Below are 13,456 nucleotides of genomic sequence, written 5' to 3'. Positions count from 1 at the left end.
CCTGTCAGAGCTCCCAGCTTCCAGGGGCCACAGTCCTCAGAGAGCTGATCCAGGGCACCTGCGGGCCTGCCAGAAGCCACTTTCTGTGTCATTCCACTCCAGCCCCACTGTTTTCCCTGTCCTCGGCCAGATCATACTCTTAATATCTACTTAGACTGGCATCCTGCCCTGTGTTTTGGAAGTGTGTAGGGTCCCACATTTCTGCCTCACTCCCAGTAAGACCTTGGTCTCCATGAAAACCAGACATTCTTGCCCACTAGCATTTTCATGACCTGCTGTCTTATACACAGGAGAAGAAGCATCTGAGTCACTGTCAGGCCATTTGTCGACTTCTTCCTATGCTGCATATCACCCATCACATAGCTATTTTTTTTCAGAAATGAGAATTGTTGAGCTCATGTTTGAGTTCTGTCTTAGTTACTTCTCCTTGTTGAGACAGAATACTTAACACAATATGCCTGACACCCACAATTTAAAGGAGGAAAGGTTTATTTAGCTCACAGTTTGTAGAGGTTTCAGTCCATAATCAGCTGGCTCCAAGGCAGGGTGGCCTGGCAGAGGGGCCTGGCAGAGGAGAAAGAGCTCATGACATGGTGGCAGGAAGCAGAGAGAGAGAGATCAAAGGAGGAGGCAGGAGAGAGCCTTGTAGGCCACGGCCCTAGTGACTCACCTTCTCCACCAGGGTTTCTCCCTCCCAACAGCACATTCAGTGACCATCCATGGATCTATCTGGTGTGTGTCATGCTCCCATGATCCAATAACCTCCCCAAAGCCCCACCTATGAGCACTCGAGGCTTTGGGGTACATGTAGATATAAACCATAACCAGCCCCCCAAAACTTCTGAGCACCAAGCAAGACCCAGCCCACCCAGGTTTTTCTTCCCTGCCCACGAGCAGACATTCCCTCCCTCTGCACGCTTCCCAAACTGGCCTCCCGATGTCCCAGCATGCCCCGCACCGCCACTCCACCAGCCACAACAGTACCTGATTTCTTTGGCTCCTGCGAAGAGTTGGGTTTAGATTTGGTTCTTGCGGCTTGCCCTACCAGCGAGGGAGGGGCTGATCAGCAAGACCCGCCTAGTGGGAAGTTAAGCACAAGCGTGGTGAGAAGCTGCGGAGGCCGCTCGTCTCTGGCACTGGCGCTGAGCTCCTTCACAGCAGATACTGTCTGCTGCCTGCCCTGGAGGAAGCACGTGAAGCCCACAGTTGGCGAAGCTGTGGGAGTGAGTGGGGTGGACTGAGGTCCTCCGTAGTCCCCCTGTGCTCCTCTTCCTAAACAAAACGTCATGTGGTCATGAGACTTTCGTGTCAGGACAAGCTTCCTGGTCATCTTGGAAGGCTGGTATGTGCATCTCCTACCACGCCCTCTAGCCCTCTCCTGGAGAGGGGAATCCACTGCTCCAGTCCTTGCTAGCTTCTTCAAGAGAGGGGGCAACTCACCCTCACTGCCACAGTCTGTGGCTCTCTCCCCCAGGAGGTTTTCACGCACTGGGCCTTGCTCAGAAGTCACTGTTATGAAACTGAGTTTTCTCCTTTTCCCTGGGGCCTCCACAGACCTTCATTCATATCTCATATGATGCTTTAGATTTTATTGGAATTAATTTTGTTACAGGTTTATATTTTATAAGCGTGTCAAGTCACAGAAGACAGGCTTATGCTTTGTCCCATTTTACAACTGCAAAATTTAAAAAATGAAAACCAGTACTGGCTGGGCTAAGTTAAGCCAAGGCCACATGAGAGGCTGTGTGGATGCTTCCCACTCCACAGTCTCCCCTCTGTCACTTGGCTCAGTCAGTCCCCTGGCTTTAGAATTTCTCACCCACCCCACTGCATTTTCCTGGCCAGCTTCTGCGCATTCTTTAATATTGATTCAGCCATTAGTCATCAAAATTAGGAAGCTTTCCCTAATCCAGCTTGTTTAAGACCCTCTTCCTGGAATTTCCAGAGAATCCTATGAGCATAATCCTATTGCTACTTGTTGTCTTAGATAATCTATACGTGACCATCTCTTTCATGAAATAGTGAACCTCTATGTAACAATTTCCAACACACAGTTGAGCCAGAAGAAAATGTGTGTCAGTTGAATGAATGCAAGAATATGAGTAAATAATTTCTATCATCACTTGACTCTTATTGTTATAATTCTAGGAAAACCTGCCCATTGGGAGCACCGCTGACTAGGGACAAGTTTGTAAAGATTTCATCTGAACACTTCTTATGATGGTCAGGACAGAGTTTCAACTTAATTAACTTTGGTATCTGCTAGGGAGATCGTGCAACACACTTCTGGATGTGTCTGGGAGAGTCGGAGAGAGGTGACTATGATTAGGTGCTATCCAGTTCCGGGCCTTTCCTCTCTGACACTGCTTCCCTGATCTGCTTCCCGGCTGCCATGAACTAAGGAGCCTTTTTCCACGATGCCTTCTGCCTTGATGCTCCAGCCTTGGGGCCAGCAGATCATGGACTGAATCTTCTGAAACCATGAGGCAAATTAACCTCTCCTCTTTGAAGTTGTGGGTGTCAGGTCTTGTGTGTTAGTGATGGGAATGCTGACTAACACACCTCTGATTAGAAATTATGAAGAAAGTTGAAGACGGGTGTTATGGAACTCTTACCCTGGCCTTTCAGGGCTTACCATCACAGTGGTGGGCCTGAACTGAGAATGAGGTGGCTGGAATGAACTCTGTCACATGCTGACTACACTCCATTGTGGTTCAGTTGTAATTTATAGATCACTTTCGTCGTCATGGACCATTACCATAGCTGAGTGCTGTGGCCTTATTACGGTACCTGTGCTCATCCATCATGCACAAATGGACAGCCAGACACTATGTGCCCATTGAGAAAGCCATTCCCAAGCTGTGCACGTTACTGCTCATCTCTGATTGCTCCCAGATTATGTCTCTGCACTGACATTATAATTTGTGCTCCCCATTTAGGGAAATAACGACAACACATCTTGTTACAGGATTTGCATAATTCTTTAAACCTTCTCAGGTGTTTCCACACCTTTCTTACTTTCCTCTAGGGCTAAGACAGTTTTGTCCTCTTTTTCCTTTACTTTATTACAATGGTTACTCTCCTGTCAAAATCTGGCTATGCTTTGTGAGTTTTTTCCTTTTCAAAAAATCTACAAGAGCGAAAATGCTATTTACATAAAGAGCAAAATAAAATATAGACAATAGGAAAGAGGGAGATAGATCTTTGTCAAAGAGGAAGGCGATCAAGGGATGAAGAGGGGAGGGAAAGAGGAGGAAAAACCGAATGAAGATACCCTACACACACGGACCGGCTCGACTCAAGGACGCTAAACGGTACGTGTCACAAACACGTATCAGGAAATGATATTTACAGACTAATAACATACATAGATGTTATACTCATTTAAAGTACCAGTTCTCTATTCATAGAGGAAAAATCATTAATTAAGAAATAAAGGCCTCAAAGTTGTTTTCTCTATGTAGCATTGAGAGATGCTTTGAAATTTGCATTCTGCAAGTCAATGTTTTTTACTTAGTAGCTTTTCCATTTATCTAGCCACACTCAGGGATACACATCTGTTGTCCTAGCTACTCAGGAGTCTGAGATAGGAGGATTGTTTGAGCCCAGGAGTTCAACACCAGACTGGACAACATAGCAAGACCATACCTCAACCAAAATAAAATGGAAAAACATGTTCTGTCATCAGTAGGAATGTAGGATTCCAAGTCTGTCCACTTACATACTTTCCATACTTCCTAATACCCCTGAACACGTGCCTGGCCGTTGTGTCAGTGGAAGGGGTCAGAGGCGGCCTGGGAAGGGCTCAGGTAAGGGAAGCTGTGTTCTGTGTGGCAGGGAGCTGTGGCACTTGGGAAGGGACTGGACCAAGTGTGTGGCCTCTGTCCCACGGCACCCGCTTCCCTGCGCGTCTGCTGGGCACTTCTCCAGCTACAACCAGGGTTTCCTCCCCACTCCTTCTTGCTGGACACATGAGTTTTGAATTTCATGCCCTCAGTCCAGCATCAAGAGTTTGAATCACCTCTACTCCCAACTCGGTGTCACTGCCACCACCATTTAATCCCCAAGAGTGGACCCTGAGCCTCCCAGCCAACTGGAGCCGGGCTCGCAGGGGAGGTCCTGGTCCACTGATGCTTGCTTCTCTTTGGGCAAAATGCGCAGTGTTGCTGATCAGCTGTGGCGTCGCAGGGCTTGTCTGTCACAAGTGTGCTGAGGGCAGAGGAGGCAGAGTGTACTGCACTGGGGTGGCTGAGGTGGGAATTCATCGGAGTGGTGTCGGCTTGGACCCCTGAAATTCTTCTGCATGGAAAATAGACACATGCGATTAGTCACCACTTTCATGACCTTCAGAGCTGAACATCCCTGCACTAAGGGGTGTGAAGAGACGGTCCAGATACAAAGGAGCAGGGAGCCTTGTGCTGCCCTCCCATCACTCCCAATAACTGCGGGCACGTGACATACAGCTGTGGCGAACCAGCGGAAGCCAACAGGAGGTGCAATGCCCACAGGAGCTGTTTATGGGACGAGTCGGGTCACAGCTGCTCTCAGAGCCTGGACAGGGACCCTCACTGGCAGGGCTCCCTGTGTGGCATGTCGGCTTCCTTTCTCTCTGGCCAGCTCACCCTCATAGAAATGTGCTCTGGGTTCTCTCATCCTCATCAATTTGAGATTGAAAAAGGCTTTGAAAACTGTGAGGAAGGACTCTGATTGACTCATCTTAATTGCATCCCAAAACAGCATTTTCCCAAAACACAGAACCAGTAGGACACATATGTTTATAGGGAGAGATTTCTCTTAAAGAATTGGCTCATGAAGCACGGAGACTGGCAAGTGTGAAGTGTCCTGGGCCGGGCAGCATGCTAGAAATTCAGGCAGGCATTAACACCGCAGTTGGAGGCAGGATTTTATCTCCAGAAAACTTAGTCCTCAACAAATTGGATGAATCCCACCCACAGGAATGAAAGTGACCTTCTTTACTTATCACTGACTTCAGCTACACACAGCACCCTTAAATTATGCTTGACAAAGTAACTGGATACCGTAGCCCGCTCAAGTTGGTACACAAAACCAATCCTTGAACATGGCCACCCCATGTTGCAATTACTGAGACCATGAGTACTGGGCACTATGTTTGGGATGGGAACTCATTTGCCACCCGTGGCCATTGGTAGGGACTCTAGTAACAGAAAGGAGACATCTATGGACAAGGACCCTGTAAACCTAGAAGCCACCCCATGAGTCACCTCCCATGTTGACGCCCTAAAGCCCAGTCCCCGAGTTCACATGTGAATGGCAGTGATAGTAGGGCCTTGAGAGGCAGATGGAGTTCTTCAGAGGCCTTGGGATTGAATGAGGTCTTGAGGGTGGGACCTTGGTTGGACATTGGTGGCTTTATAGGAAGAGGAGGAGAGACCCGAGACTATGAAGTCATGCAGCAGTCTCTGCGTTGTGAGATACAGCAGGAAGGCCCACCAGATGTGCTGTGCTAGGAGCTGAGTGAACCCCTGTTCTTTCTAAATCACCCAGTCTTGGGTATTTTGTTACAGCAACAGAAAATGAGTAAGACACGGGGACACACAATACGGCCTGGAACACCTTCTTTGTCATTCCCTGGACTCAGCCTTGACCTGGCTGCATGGTGGGACACAGGGAAATAAGGACAGGCAAATACCTGCTTTATTCAACTTAGAGGTACTGTAATTCCAACACATTTTTCTTTTTGTTTGGTCTTTTTGACAACACTTTGCTTCTTCTAGGCCTCAAGAATTAATAAAGTGTGGAAGATAAACAGTGCAAATAAACATATAGCATAAGCTACTTGTCAGTAAACAACAGGTAGGTTAACAGCCACAGCTGAAAGTGTGTGCGGTCCATGCCGCCCTCTCCTCTCTGCTCGGGAGCACCGAGGCTGCTCTGGAGCAGCACACGGCCATGGCAGCCATGCAGACAACACACAGCTTGTGTCGAGTTTGCTTTGGGGAAGCTGAGAGCAGGGAGGCAAAAGACCGAGCCAACACACAAATGCGCAGGCCATGCCAGTGGTGACGCGTTTCCTGGGCCGCACATGGTGTGAGGGCCGTAGTTGGCGGGAGCTGAGCTGCGTGCACAGCACCCTGGGGTGAGCGTCAGGGACAGGCAGGAAAGGGCTCCCCGTGGGCACGCAAGCGGAATCCACTGCTGCCCTGGCCTGAGCTTCTGTATGTGAGGATGCGTGCGTAGAAGCTTCTGGTCACTCGCAATGTCTGCTTCCTCATATCTTCCTCCTACACATTGTGTAGATTCTCAGTTTTCTCTGAGTTTCCCATTTGCCTCCCAGTACTGCTGTCGCTGACCCCACATTTTTCAATTTTATCATCAGAGAGAAGAGAGCCTGAGGGCCCAGCGCACTTCTCACCATGGATTGGCTGCTTCGTCAGGTGCACAAGTGCATGCATAGCCTTTCATCCAGCCAGCTGTGACCAAGGTGGAAAAGGTCTGGGGTTCAGAGGGGGCTGCGCATTCGGCAGCGCCATGGATCGGCTCTTTTCACAGGAAAGGGCTCTTGGTCGTATGAACATCATGACTGAGATATCTGGAGCTAAGAAGTTCACAGCTGGTGGAGGAATCCACACAGCATCGCTATTAACACTGACCCGTATCTTCTTTATGTATTTCTATCCAGCACCCTCTTCCCTTACTGCTCATTCTTTATGTAGTTTCTTCATTCTACCTGCAGCTTAGCCTATGCAGTGTGAGTGAACTGCCCCTCGCAGTGGCCCTCTGCTCTGTGTGTATGGCACCCCGTCACACCAAGCGGGGCGTCTGCATCCCTAGGCAGTGCTCAGCAGGCAGGGTTCTGCTCCCCAGGGGGTATCATTGCCAACATCTGCAAACACTTCATTGTCACAAACTGAGTCGGGGTGAGCCTCGCTGCACCTGGTGAGCCAGCGACCCACAGTGCATGAGGTGGATCCGTACCAGGGACCATGCAGCTGAACACTGATCCTGCCTGGCAAGGCCTCGTGGCAACATCTGACCTCTCTGCACAGCCTTATTGATAGCCATGAGAAGTGACAGAGTGTGCTTGGTAGGCAGAGAGGGACCCCATTTCTGAACCTGAATCAGCAAAAGAAGCTGCCATTTGGAAGTGGAACCACAATGTAGGACTCACAGCCATCCGCCATCTTTCTTTTTGTGTAAACAATGAGTCAGTATCACTACCATTAATATTTCACATAGCCACGTGATGCCTTTAATACAATACCTGCCCTTTAAGTCATCATGTCCTCAGTAGGACTTGTATATGATACTACATAATTTTTCTTGAGACTGGGGTATGGCTTGGAGAATGATTTCAATTTGTTTCCCAGACACACTGATATAAATCACCATTTCACCAACTCTGATCACCAGACCATTGTTGGTCTGCAATAAATGTTTCCCAGCCTGAAAACCTTTATGCAACAGAAAGTCCTCCTTTTAAAGCTATAAAGTGAAACAATGACCCTTGACAGGTAATGAACCCTATAACATTGCCTGCTGAGGTTCTGACTTTTACTGTACTAACCAATAAACCAAACAACTGAGTGAAGAACGTATATATCAAGTATGGCCTGTCTTACCATACTGTCTTCCAAAGTAGAATTCGAGGTGAAGGTTTATGAGTTGGCCCTTGAGAACGAGATCGCAGAGACAGGAGCCCAGGGTGTCAGAGTGGGGAGCAGATGGAGGGGAGCCCATCCCACACAGGCTTGCACCCGCAGGTGATTCTGGGACCTTGTACACTGCATCTCAGAGTCTCGGTCTGCTTAGGTAGAGGCAGCTGTTTGGCTGTTCGCTGCCAGCCCTCTTTGATCGGATTCCTTGGCAGTGTGTCTACTCCCAATTTAGGGTGTGAGTGTTTGTAGAGCTTTTCCTCTAGCTCTTGAGCCATACCTTCAGGGCTCCAAATTTCAGCCGTGAATGCTAGGTGTCCCAAGGACAGGAAGCACAGGAACCCAAATCAAGATCATGGTAGGTGCACTAGCAGGAAACTTGTGCAGAGCTTGTCACTGTAGAGGGATCACAGTGAAGATACCCCCAGTACTTGGAAAGGTGAGTATGCAGTGTGGGGACAAAATAGTCTAGCGAACCACGTAAATGTAGTCACAGACCCTTACATGTGTAATGTATATGAGGAGTACATGGATGTCTGAGGCAGTCCTGGATATCTACGCATTTACCATTACATACTCATGTAGGAATGTGTACATACATATGCATACACATGAGCATGCTACACACAGATGCATATACTTCTTAAGTATATGATTTAAATAGGTGCATGACCATGTTAAACATTCATAACATTTGATAATGGTAATGGAAACTGGGGCACTTCTCTCTCCTACAGCTCAGCAGCACATATGCAGTAAGGAGGCTGCTCTCCTGTGACTCCCCTCGGAGGGGATTAGTGTCTGGCACTGACAAGCGTGGCTGTCTTTCTTGTTGGAGGTACCTGACAAGGAGTGCTGTTCCAGGGCTTCTTCGCTTCTCTGTTTCTGTGGGTAAGATATTTAGAATTGACTTTTTAGCTGTTCAGACTTAGTACTTGGTTACTTCTGTTTAAATATTACCCACATAGTATGTGAGCTTTGTGATTTTGTGCAAGTTTTTGTTTCATTTTATTTATTTACTTATTTTTTTGTGGTACTAGAGGTTGAAATTAAGGCCTTTACATGGAACTATGTCCTCGGGCCTTTTTTGTCTTTTACTTTAAAATAGGGTCTTGCTAAGTCTCTAGTTGCCCAGGCTGAGCTGGAACTTGTGACTTTTCTGCCTCAGCCTCCCAGAATTATGGGATTTTAGGTAGGTGTGTGTGTGTTTGTGTGTGTGTGTTTGTGTTACCATGCCTGGTTCCGTGGAACTTATTTAATCTTTCTGTGCTTCAACTTCTTAGACACAAAAATAGAGACAATTATAGTATCTGCTTTATCTTAGTTACTTTTCTTTTTGCTGAGACAAAATATCCGACACCCAAAGTTAAAGGAGGAAAGGCTTACTGTAGCTCACAGGTTGAAGAGGCTTCAGTCCATAGCTAACCCATAGAGGATGGGTGGCTGGCAGTGGGGTGCCACACAGCAGGCTGGAGGCAGCGGAAGACAAGCAGCAGCAGCAATAAGTGACAAGCGATAAGCAGGGCCCCTCCTGTCCCTTGTACCTTATCCAGCCTACACACCCTTAGAGCAGGTAGCACTCACACCCAGCGTGGGGCACACCTAACCCCACCCAGAACTGTGCCAAGCCAACCTTGGCCTGATTGAGTAACCACGTCGCACACCCTCGTCTGAGCTGAATACTCTCCAGATCCAGCCGCCTCCAAAAGGCTCCACCCTTGACTACCTGAGGCTTGGGGGGGACACCTAGACAGACACCACAGAAGCCATTAAGGTCAACAAGGACAGTGTTTCAGGACAACGACCTCCTGGGTCCTGCTATCCCAATACTGTGGGCCAGATCATCTTTTAAACACCCTGACATCACATAGTTTGGGTTTGTTGTGTGCTGCTCTCGGCTCACTGTTGGAAAAAAGATCTACTTTGGAGACCAATTCAAGCTGAGCCCTACTCCCGTGCAGAAGGATCGAGTCCCACCCTAGTCTTGGAGGATGATGCTGGCTGAGGAAAGGGAGAGGGGAATGGAAAAGAGGATTTGATATGAGTGTAAGCAGCAGCTCTCACCTGAAATTCTCGCCTTTTCTCTGTGTGAGGGAAGAAATGTCACACTGATTGAGTACCTGGCATGTTCCAGGCAGTTGCAAACCTCTCTGGAAGAACATCTTTTCTGCTTTAAAAGAAAGATCTCTAGCCTTCATAAAAGCTTAGTAATCTTCAAACACCATAAAGATAATGAGGAACCAAGGAGGAATTGTAACCAGTGCTTCTCCAGCCTTCAGAACATCAGTGTGTGTGTGTGTGTGTGTGTGTGTGTGTGTGTGTGTGTGACAAGAGACACCAGCTTGTCAGGTACACAGTGGACCTCTGGGGCCGTGCCCATCGGTGTCAGCATAAGGACTCTACCATGGCACAGTGTCAGCTCCAGTTAAGCCCTGCCAGAGACAGGACCTGTTCTTGCTATTTCAGATTTGCCCGACAGCACAGATACAGAGCTGCTGCCAATTAGAAACACGAAGGGGGATTTTTTTCCCCAGCCTAAAGGTAAACAGCTCTTCTGCATAGTCATCTGAATGTTGGATTGGGAATCTCTTACTGAACTGAATAATCATCTGAAACAAGTTAACTACCTAAGGCAAAGGAGACAAAACGTCCTCCTGAGGAGCCCCTCTGTTTATCTTGTCAATTAGACTTTCAATTGTGCTGTTTCCCTCCTCTTAGCCTTCCTGACATTTAAAGGCTGATGACAGGCTGCATACTTCTGACTCATGACAACAGTAAAGGATATGAAGCACAGGACTGACCTTCCATTAACGGTGAGCGAGTGAGGGCCGGAGAATGGTGTGGACCAGGCAGTCCACTCTGTCTCAGTCCCTACTGCTTAGCATCAGCTTGTGTCCAAATGGTCCCCTCTTCCAGGGTCACTGGATGGGGCAGAGATCCTGCATCAGAAGCCTGGGTCTGCACTGCTCTGTCCCCTTGGGGAGACTGTAACTAATACTCATTTTCACCTTTCATTAAGAAGTAGAAATTTCCACACACATAAGTTCATCTTCTTACCCTATACCACCTGGTGATATTGCCTCTCTTAGTCTCTTTCCTGTTGCTGGTACACAAAACCTGACATCCAGGGCTTGAAGGAAGAGAGGTTTAATTTGGCTCACAGCTGAGTGGATCCAGTCCATGGTCAGCCAAGGGAAGGAGAGAATAATGTATATATTTAATGTATATGAAGAATATATACATTATAAGGGAAGGAAAAGCATGGTGAAGGAGTGTGGCAAAGGAAAGCTGCTAAACTCATGGCAGCCAGAAAGCAGAGGAAGAAAGGAGGGGCTGAGAAGGGAGATGGACCCGCCCAAGGCATGGCCCAGTGACCCACCTCGTCCAGCCAGGCTCCACCTCCTAACACACAGTCAGCCATGAGCTCATCAAAGGATGCATTCACTGAGGGGTAGAGGACCCTCACGATGCATCACCTTCCAACAACCCCACTCCTGAACATGCAAGACTTCTGCAGGGACACTCCAGATCTGAATTATAGCATTCTCCCTGTTTATTTTAGAGGAAAAGCTGTTTGGTTGAGCTTACAAGGAAGACCTGGAGTCTGTTATCTGTGCGCTAGTCAGATTTCCAACAGCCACAGCTCACTGGCTCTGACTTAAGGCCCGGCATTTCTGCCTTAAAAATAAAAAGCGATCAGCTGTGAAGACCGCACAGACGTGACTGTCCTGTGAACTCTGGTCTGCCATCAGCCACACAGATTTAACTCATCCTCTCCCACCATCTCCAGCTTCCATCGGGTTTTCTGGTCCAACCTCTCCTTGGCTTTTTCCTCCCATTGACCACCCTGCTGCCTTTATTCTGGGCCATTTCCCGGACCGAGCACAGCCTTCCTGGGCTGTCTTCCTCACCTCCACGCCCTCTTCCACCTGCAGAGGGGCTGCCTGGCTTTTTACACCGTGAGTCCTCTGCTGCGAGGATGCCCTTTGCTCTTGCGGGATCGGCCTTTGTACAGCCCTCATGCACCTTGTCTCGCCTCCTGAGATTCTGTCTGGAACCCTCTGTCACCTGGTCCCAGAAGGAACTTTGTCCCTGAAAGCTCATCTACTGCACGAGGACTTGGCTGTTTTACACGGAGCTGCTACTCACCTGATGCACAGGGGCACCGTGAGGAGCTCCCTTAATCAGGAAACAAGGGATGTAAACTCATGCTCTGGCAGCTAACCTGAACACTGACACAAGGCAGAGAAGTCCTAATCCATCTGTAGTAGGAAGAGTAGTTTCCACACTTGCACAGTTGGATTATAACAAAGCTGAAACCCTAGGGGCCAGATTTGTTTTGCAGTTCAGGTCGCTTTCCTGCAGCACAGTGAATCTCGGTTACAAGGCTTGTGGGGTCCACCACGAAGGGGAGGTTCCGTGAAGGACACTCACCTTCTCCTCATCAAGGCTCTGGTGCTGGCAGTGAGCCCTCAGTCCTCGAAGAATTCCCAGATGGCGCTGATTCCCGAACACCAAGCAACCCCGTTGTGACAGTGCCCACCTGGAGATAGATCAGACTGCACAGGCTGGGAGTCAGGCTTCAAGACTGCAGCCTCAGTTTCCAAAACCAGTCCCAACCCTCAGCTTGTTTTCCCTGCTTCTGACAGAGTAGGTGTAAACGAACTCCCCACATCCTTCTTGGCTCCCATTAATTTGCTGCAGAGGACCCAGCAACTAGAAACAGAACTCAGAGTAACCATGATGTTTACTGATTTATCATAAAACACACAGAAGAGGAGATGCACAGGGAGAGATTTGTGGGGAGGCCATGGAGTGTCTGGAAGCTCCGCGAAGCCTATCCTTGAGGGGTTTTATGGAAACTCGTAATGTAGGTATGATCAATTAAACCACAGGCTATTGGGGATCAGCTCAGCTTCTGGCCCTCTCCCCTCCCTGGAGGCTGAGGGAGAGGAAGTTAAAAGCTCCCCTCTGTGATCCTGCTTTGTGTTCCTGGTGATCAGCCCCCTTCCTGAAGCTACCTAGGAACTGCCCGCCGTGCCATCTGTGGTTGGGTCATTAGCATGCAACAGACACTTATCACTTGGAAGAGTCCATGGACTTGAAGAGCAGCATGCCAGGCAACAGAGTGAAGACAAAACATCTCTTACAGCATCACACCCACAAGTGCCCTGGGCATTGCAGTTTAAAATCTGTCACGCTGGGTGTGCTGAACTGCAGTGCTCCTGAATATTCTTGGTAAAGAAACTGTAGCCACCATTTTTCATCTTGAAGCCAAAGATGAAATCCCTAAAAGCCCAAATCTCCTCATTTGCTACCCTTAAAAATAAATTGGAATTTCCTTAAGGGACTTTGGGTCCTCAAAGACTCAGGGAAATTTCTGTATTCAACTATGATCTAGTCTTTTTACATTTTGGGACACAAACCTGAAGAGTATTTCATTTCACTGACATGCTAGAAATGTTTTATTTTTATCATGGTAGAAAATAACTGATATATTCAAATTATTATCACTGGAAGAAAACAACAAAAGGACTATTTGTAAACATATAGCCAACAGGTAATAAAAATCACAACGTGTACCAGTTGTCTAATAATGATAACTCTAAACCCTCCAGCATCAGGCATTTATTCCTTCACCAGTCCTGCGGGTCAGGAATTCAGGCACAGCTGATCTGGTCTCTGGCTTAGGTCTCTTAGGAGAAACCAGTCCAGCCGTCCGTCGGCCAGGCTGCTGTCTCCTGAAAGGCCTGAGTGTGGGTGAAAGAGCTCCCAGCCTCGCTGCAGGACTCGTGTACCTCGTGGCTGGCTTCTTCCAGGCC

The 13,456-nt window shown here is 48.2% G+C and overlaps 1 long non-coding RNA gene across 1 annotated transcript; it reads left to right on the top strand.

Annotated features, from left to right (window-relative positions):
- The first annotated feature begins 963 nt into the window (after positions 1 to 963).
- On the top strand, positions 964 to 13,161 carry LOC110347510 (uncharacterized). The gene is made up of 5 exons (XR_015450903.1): positions 964 to 1,342; positions 5,547 to 5,691; positions 6,359 to 8,525; positions 10,353 to 10,447; positions 11,197 to 13,161. It is a non-coding gene; the product is annotated as an uncharacterized LOC110347510 (long non-coding RNA).
- The last annotated feature ends 295 nt before the right edge of the window (positions 13,162 to 13,456 follow it).

The sequence above is a fragment of the Heterocephalus glaber genome, unplaced genomic scaffold (genome assembly GCF_053883595.1).
Source record: "Heterocephalus glaber isolate CG9 unplaced genomic scaffold, H.glaber_assembly_v1.0 deba00001111, whole genome shotgun sequence".
Classification (NCBI taxonomy): domain Eukaryota; kingdom Metazoa; phylum Chordata; class Mammalia; order Rodentia; family Bathyergidae; genus Heterocephalus; species Heterocephalus glaber.
Note: the sequence above shows the minus strand (reverse complement) of the source record. Positions and strands in the feature narration are given on the sequence as shown.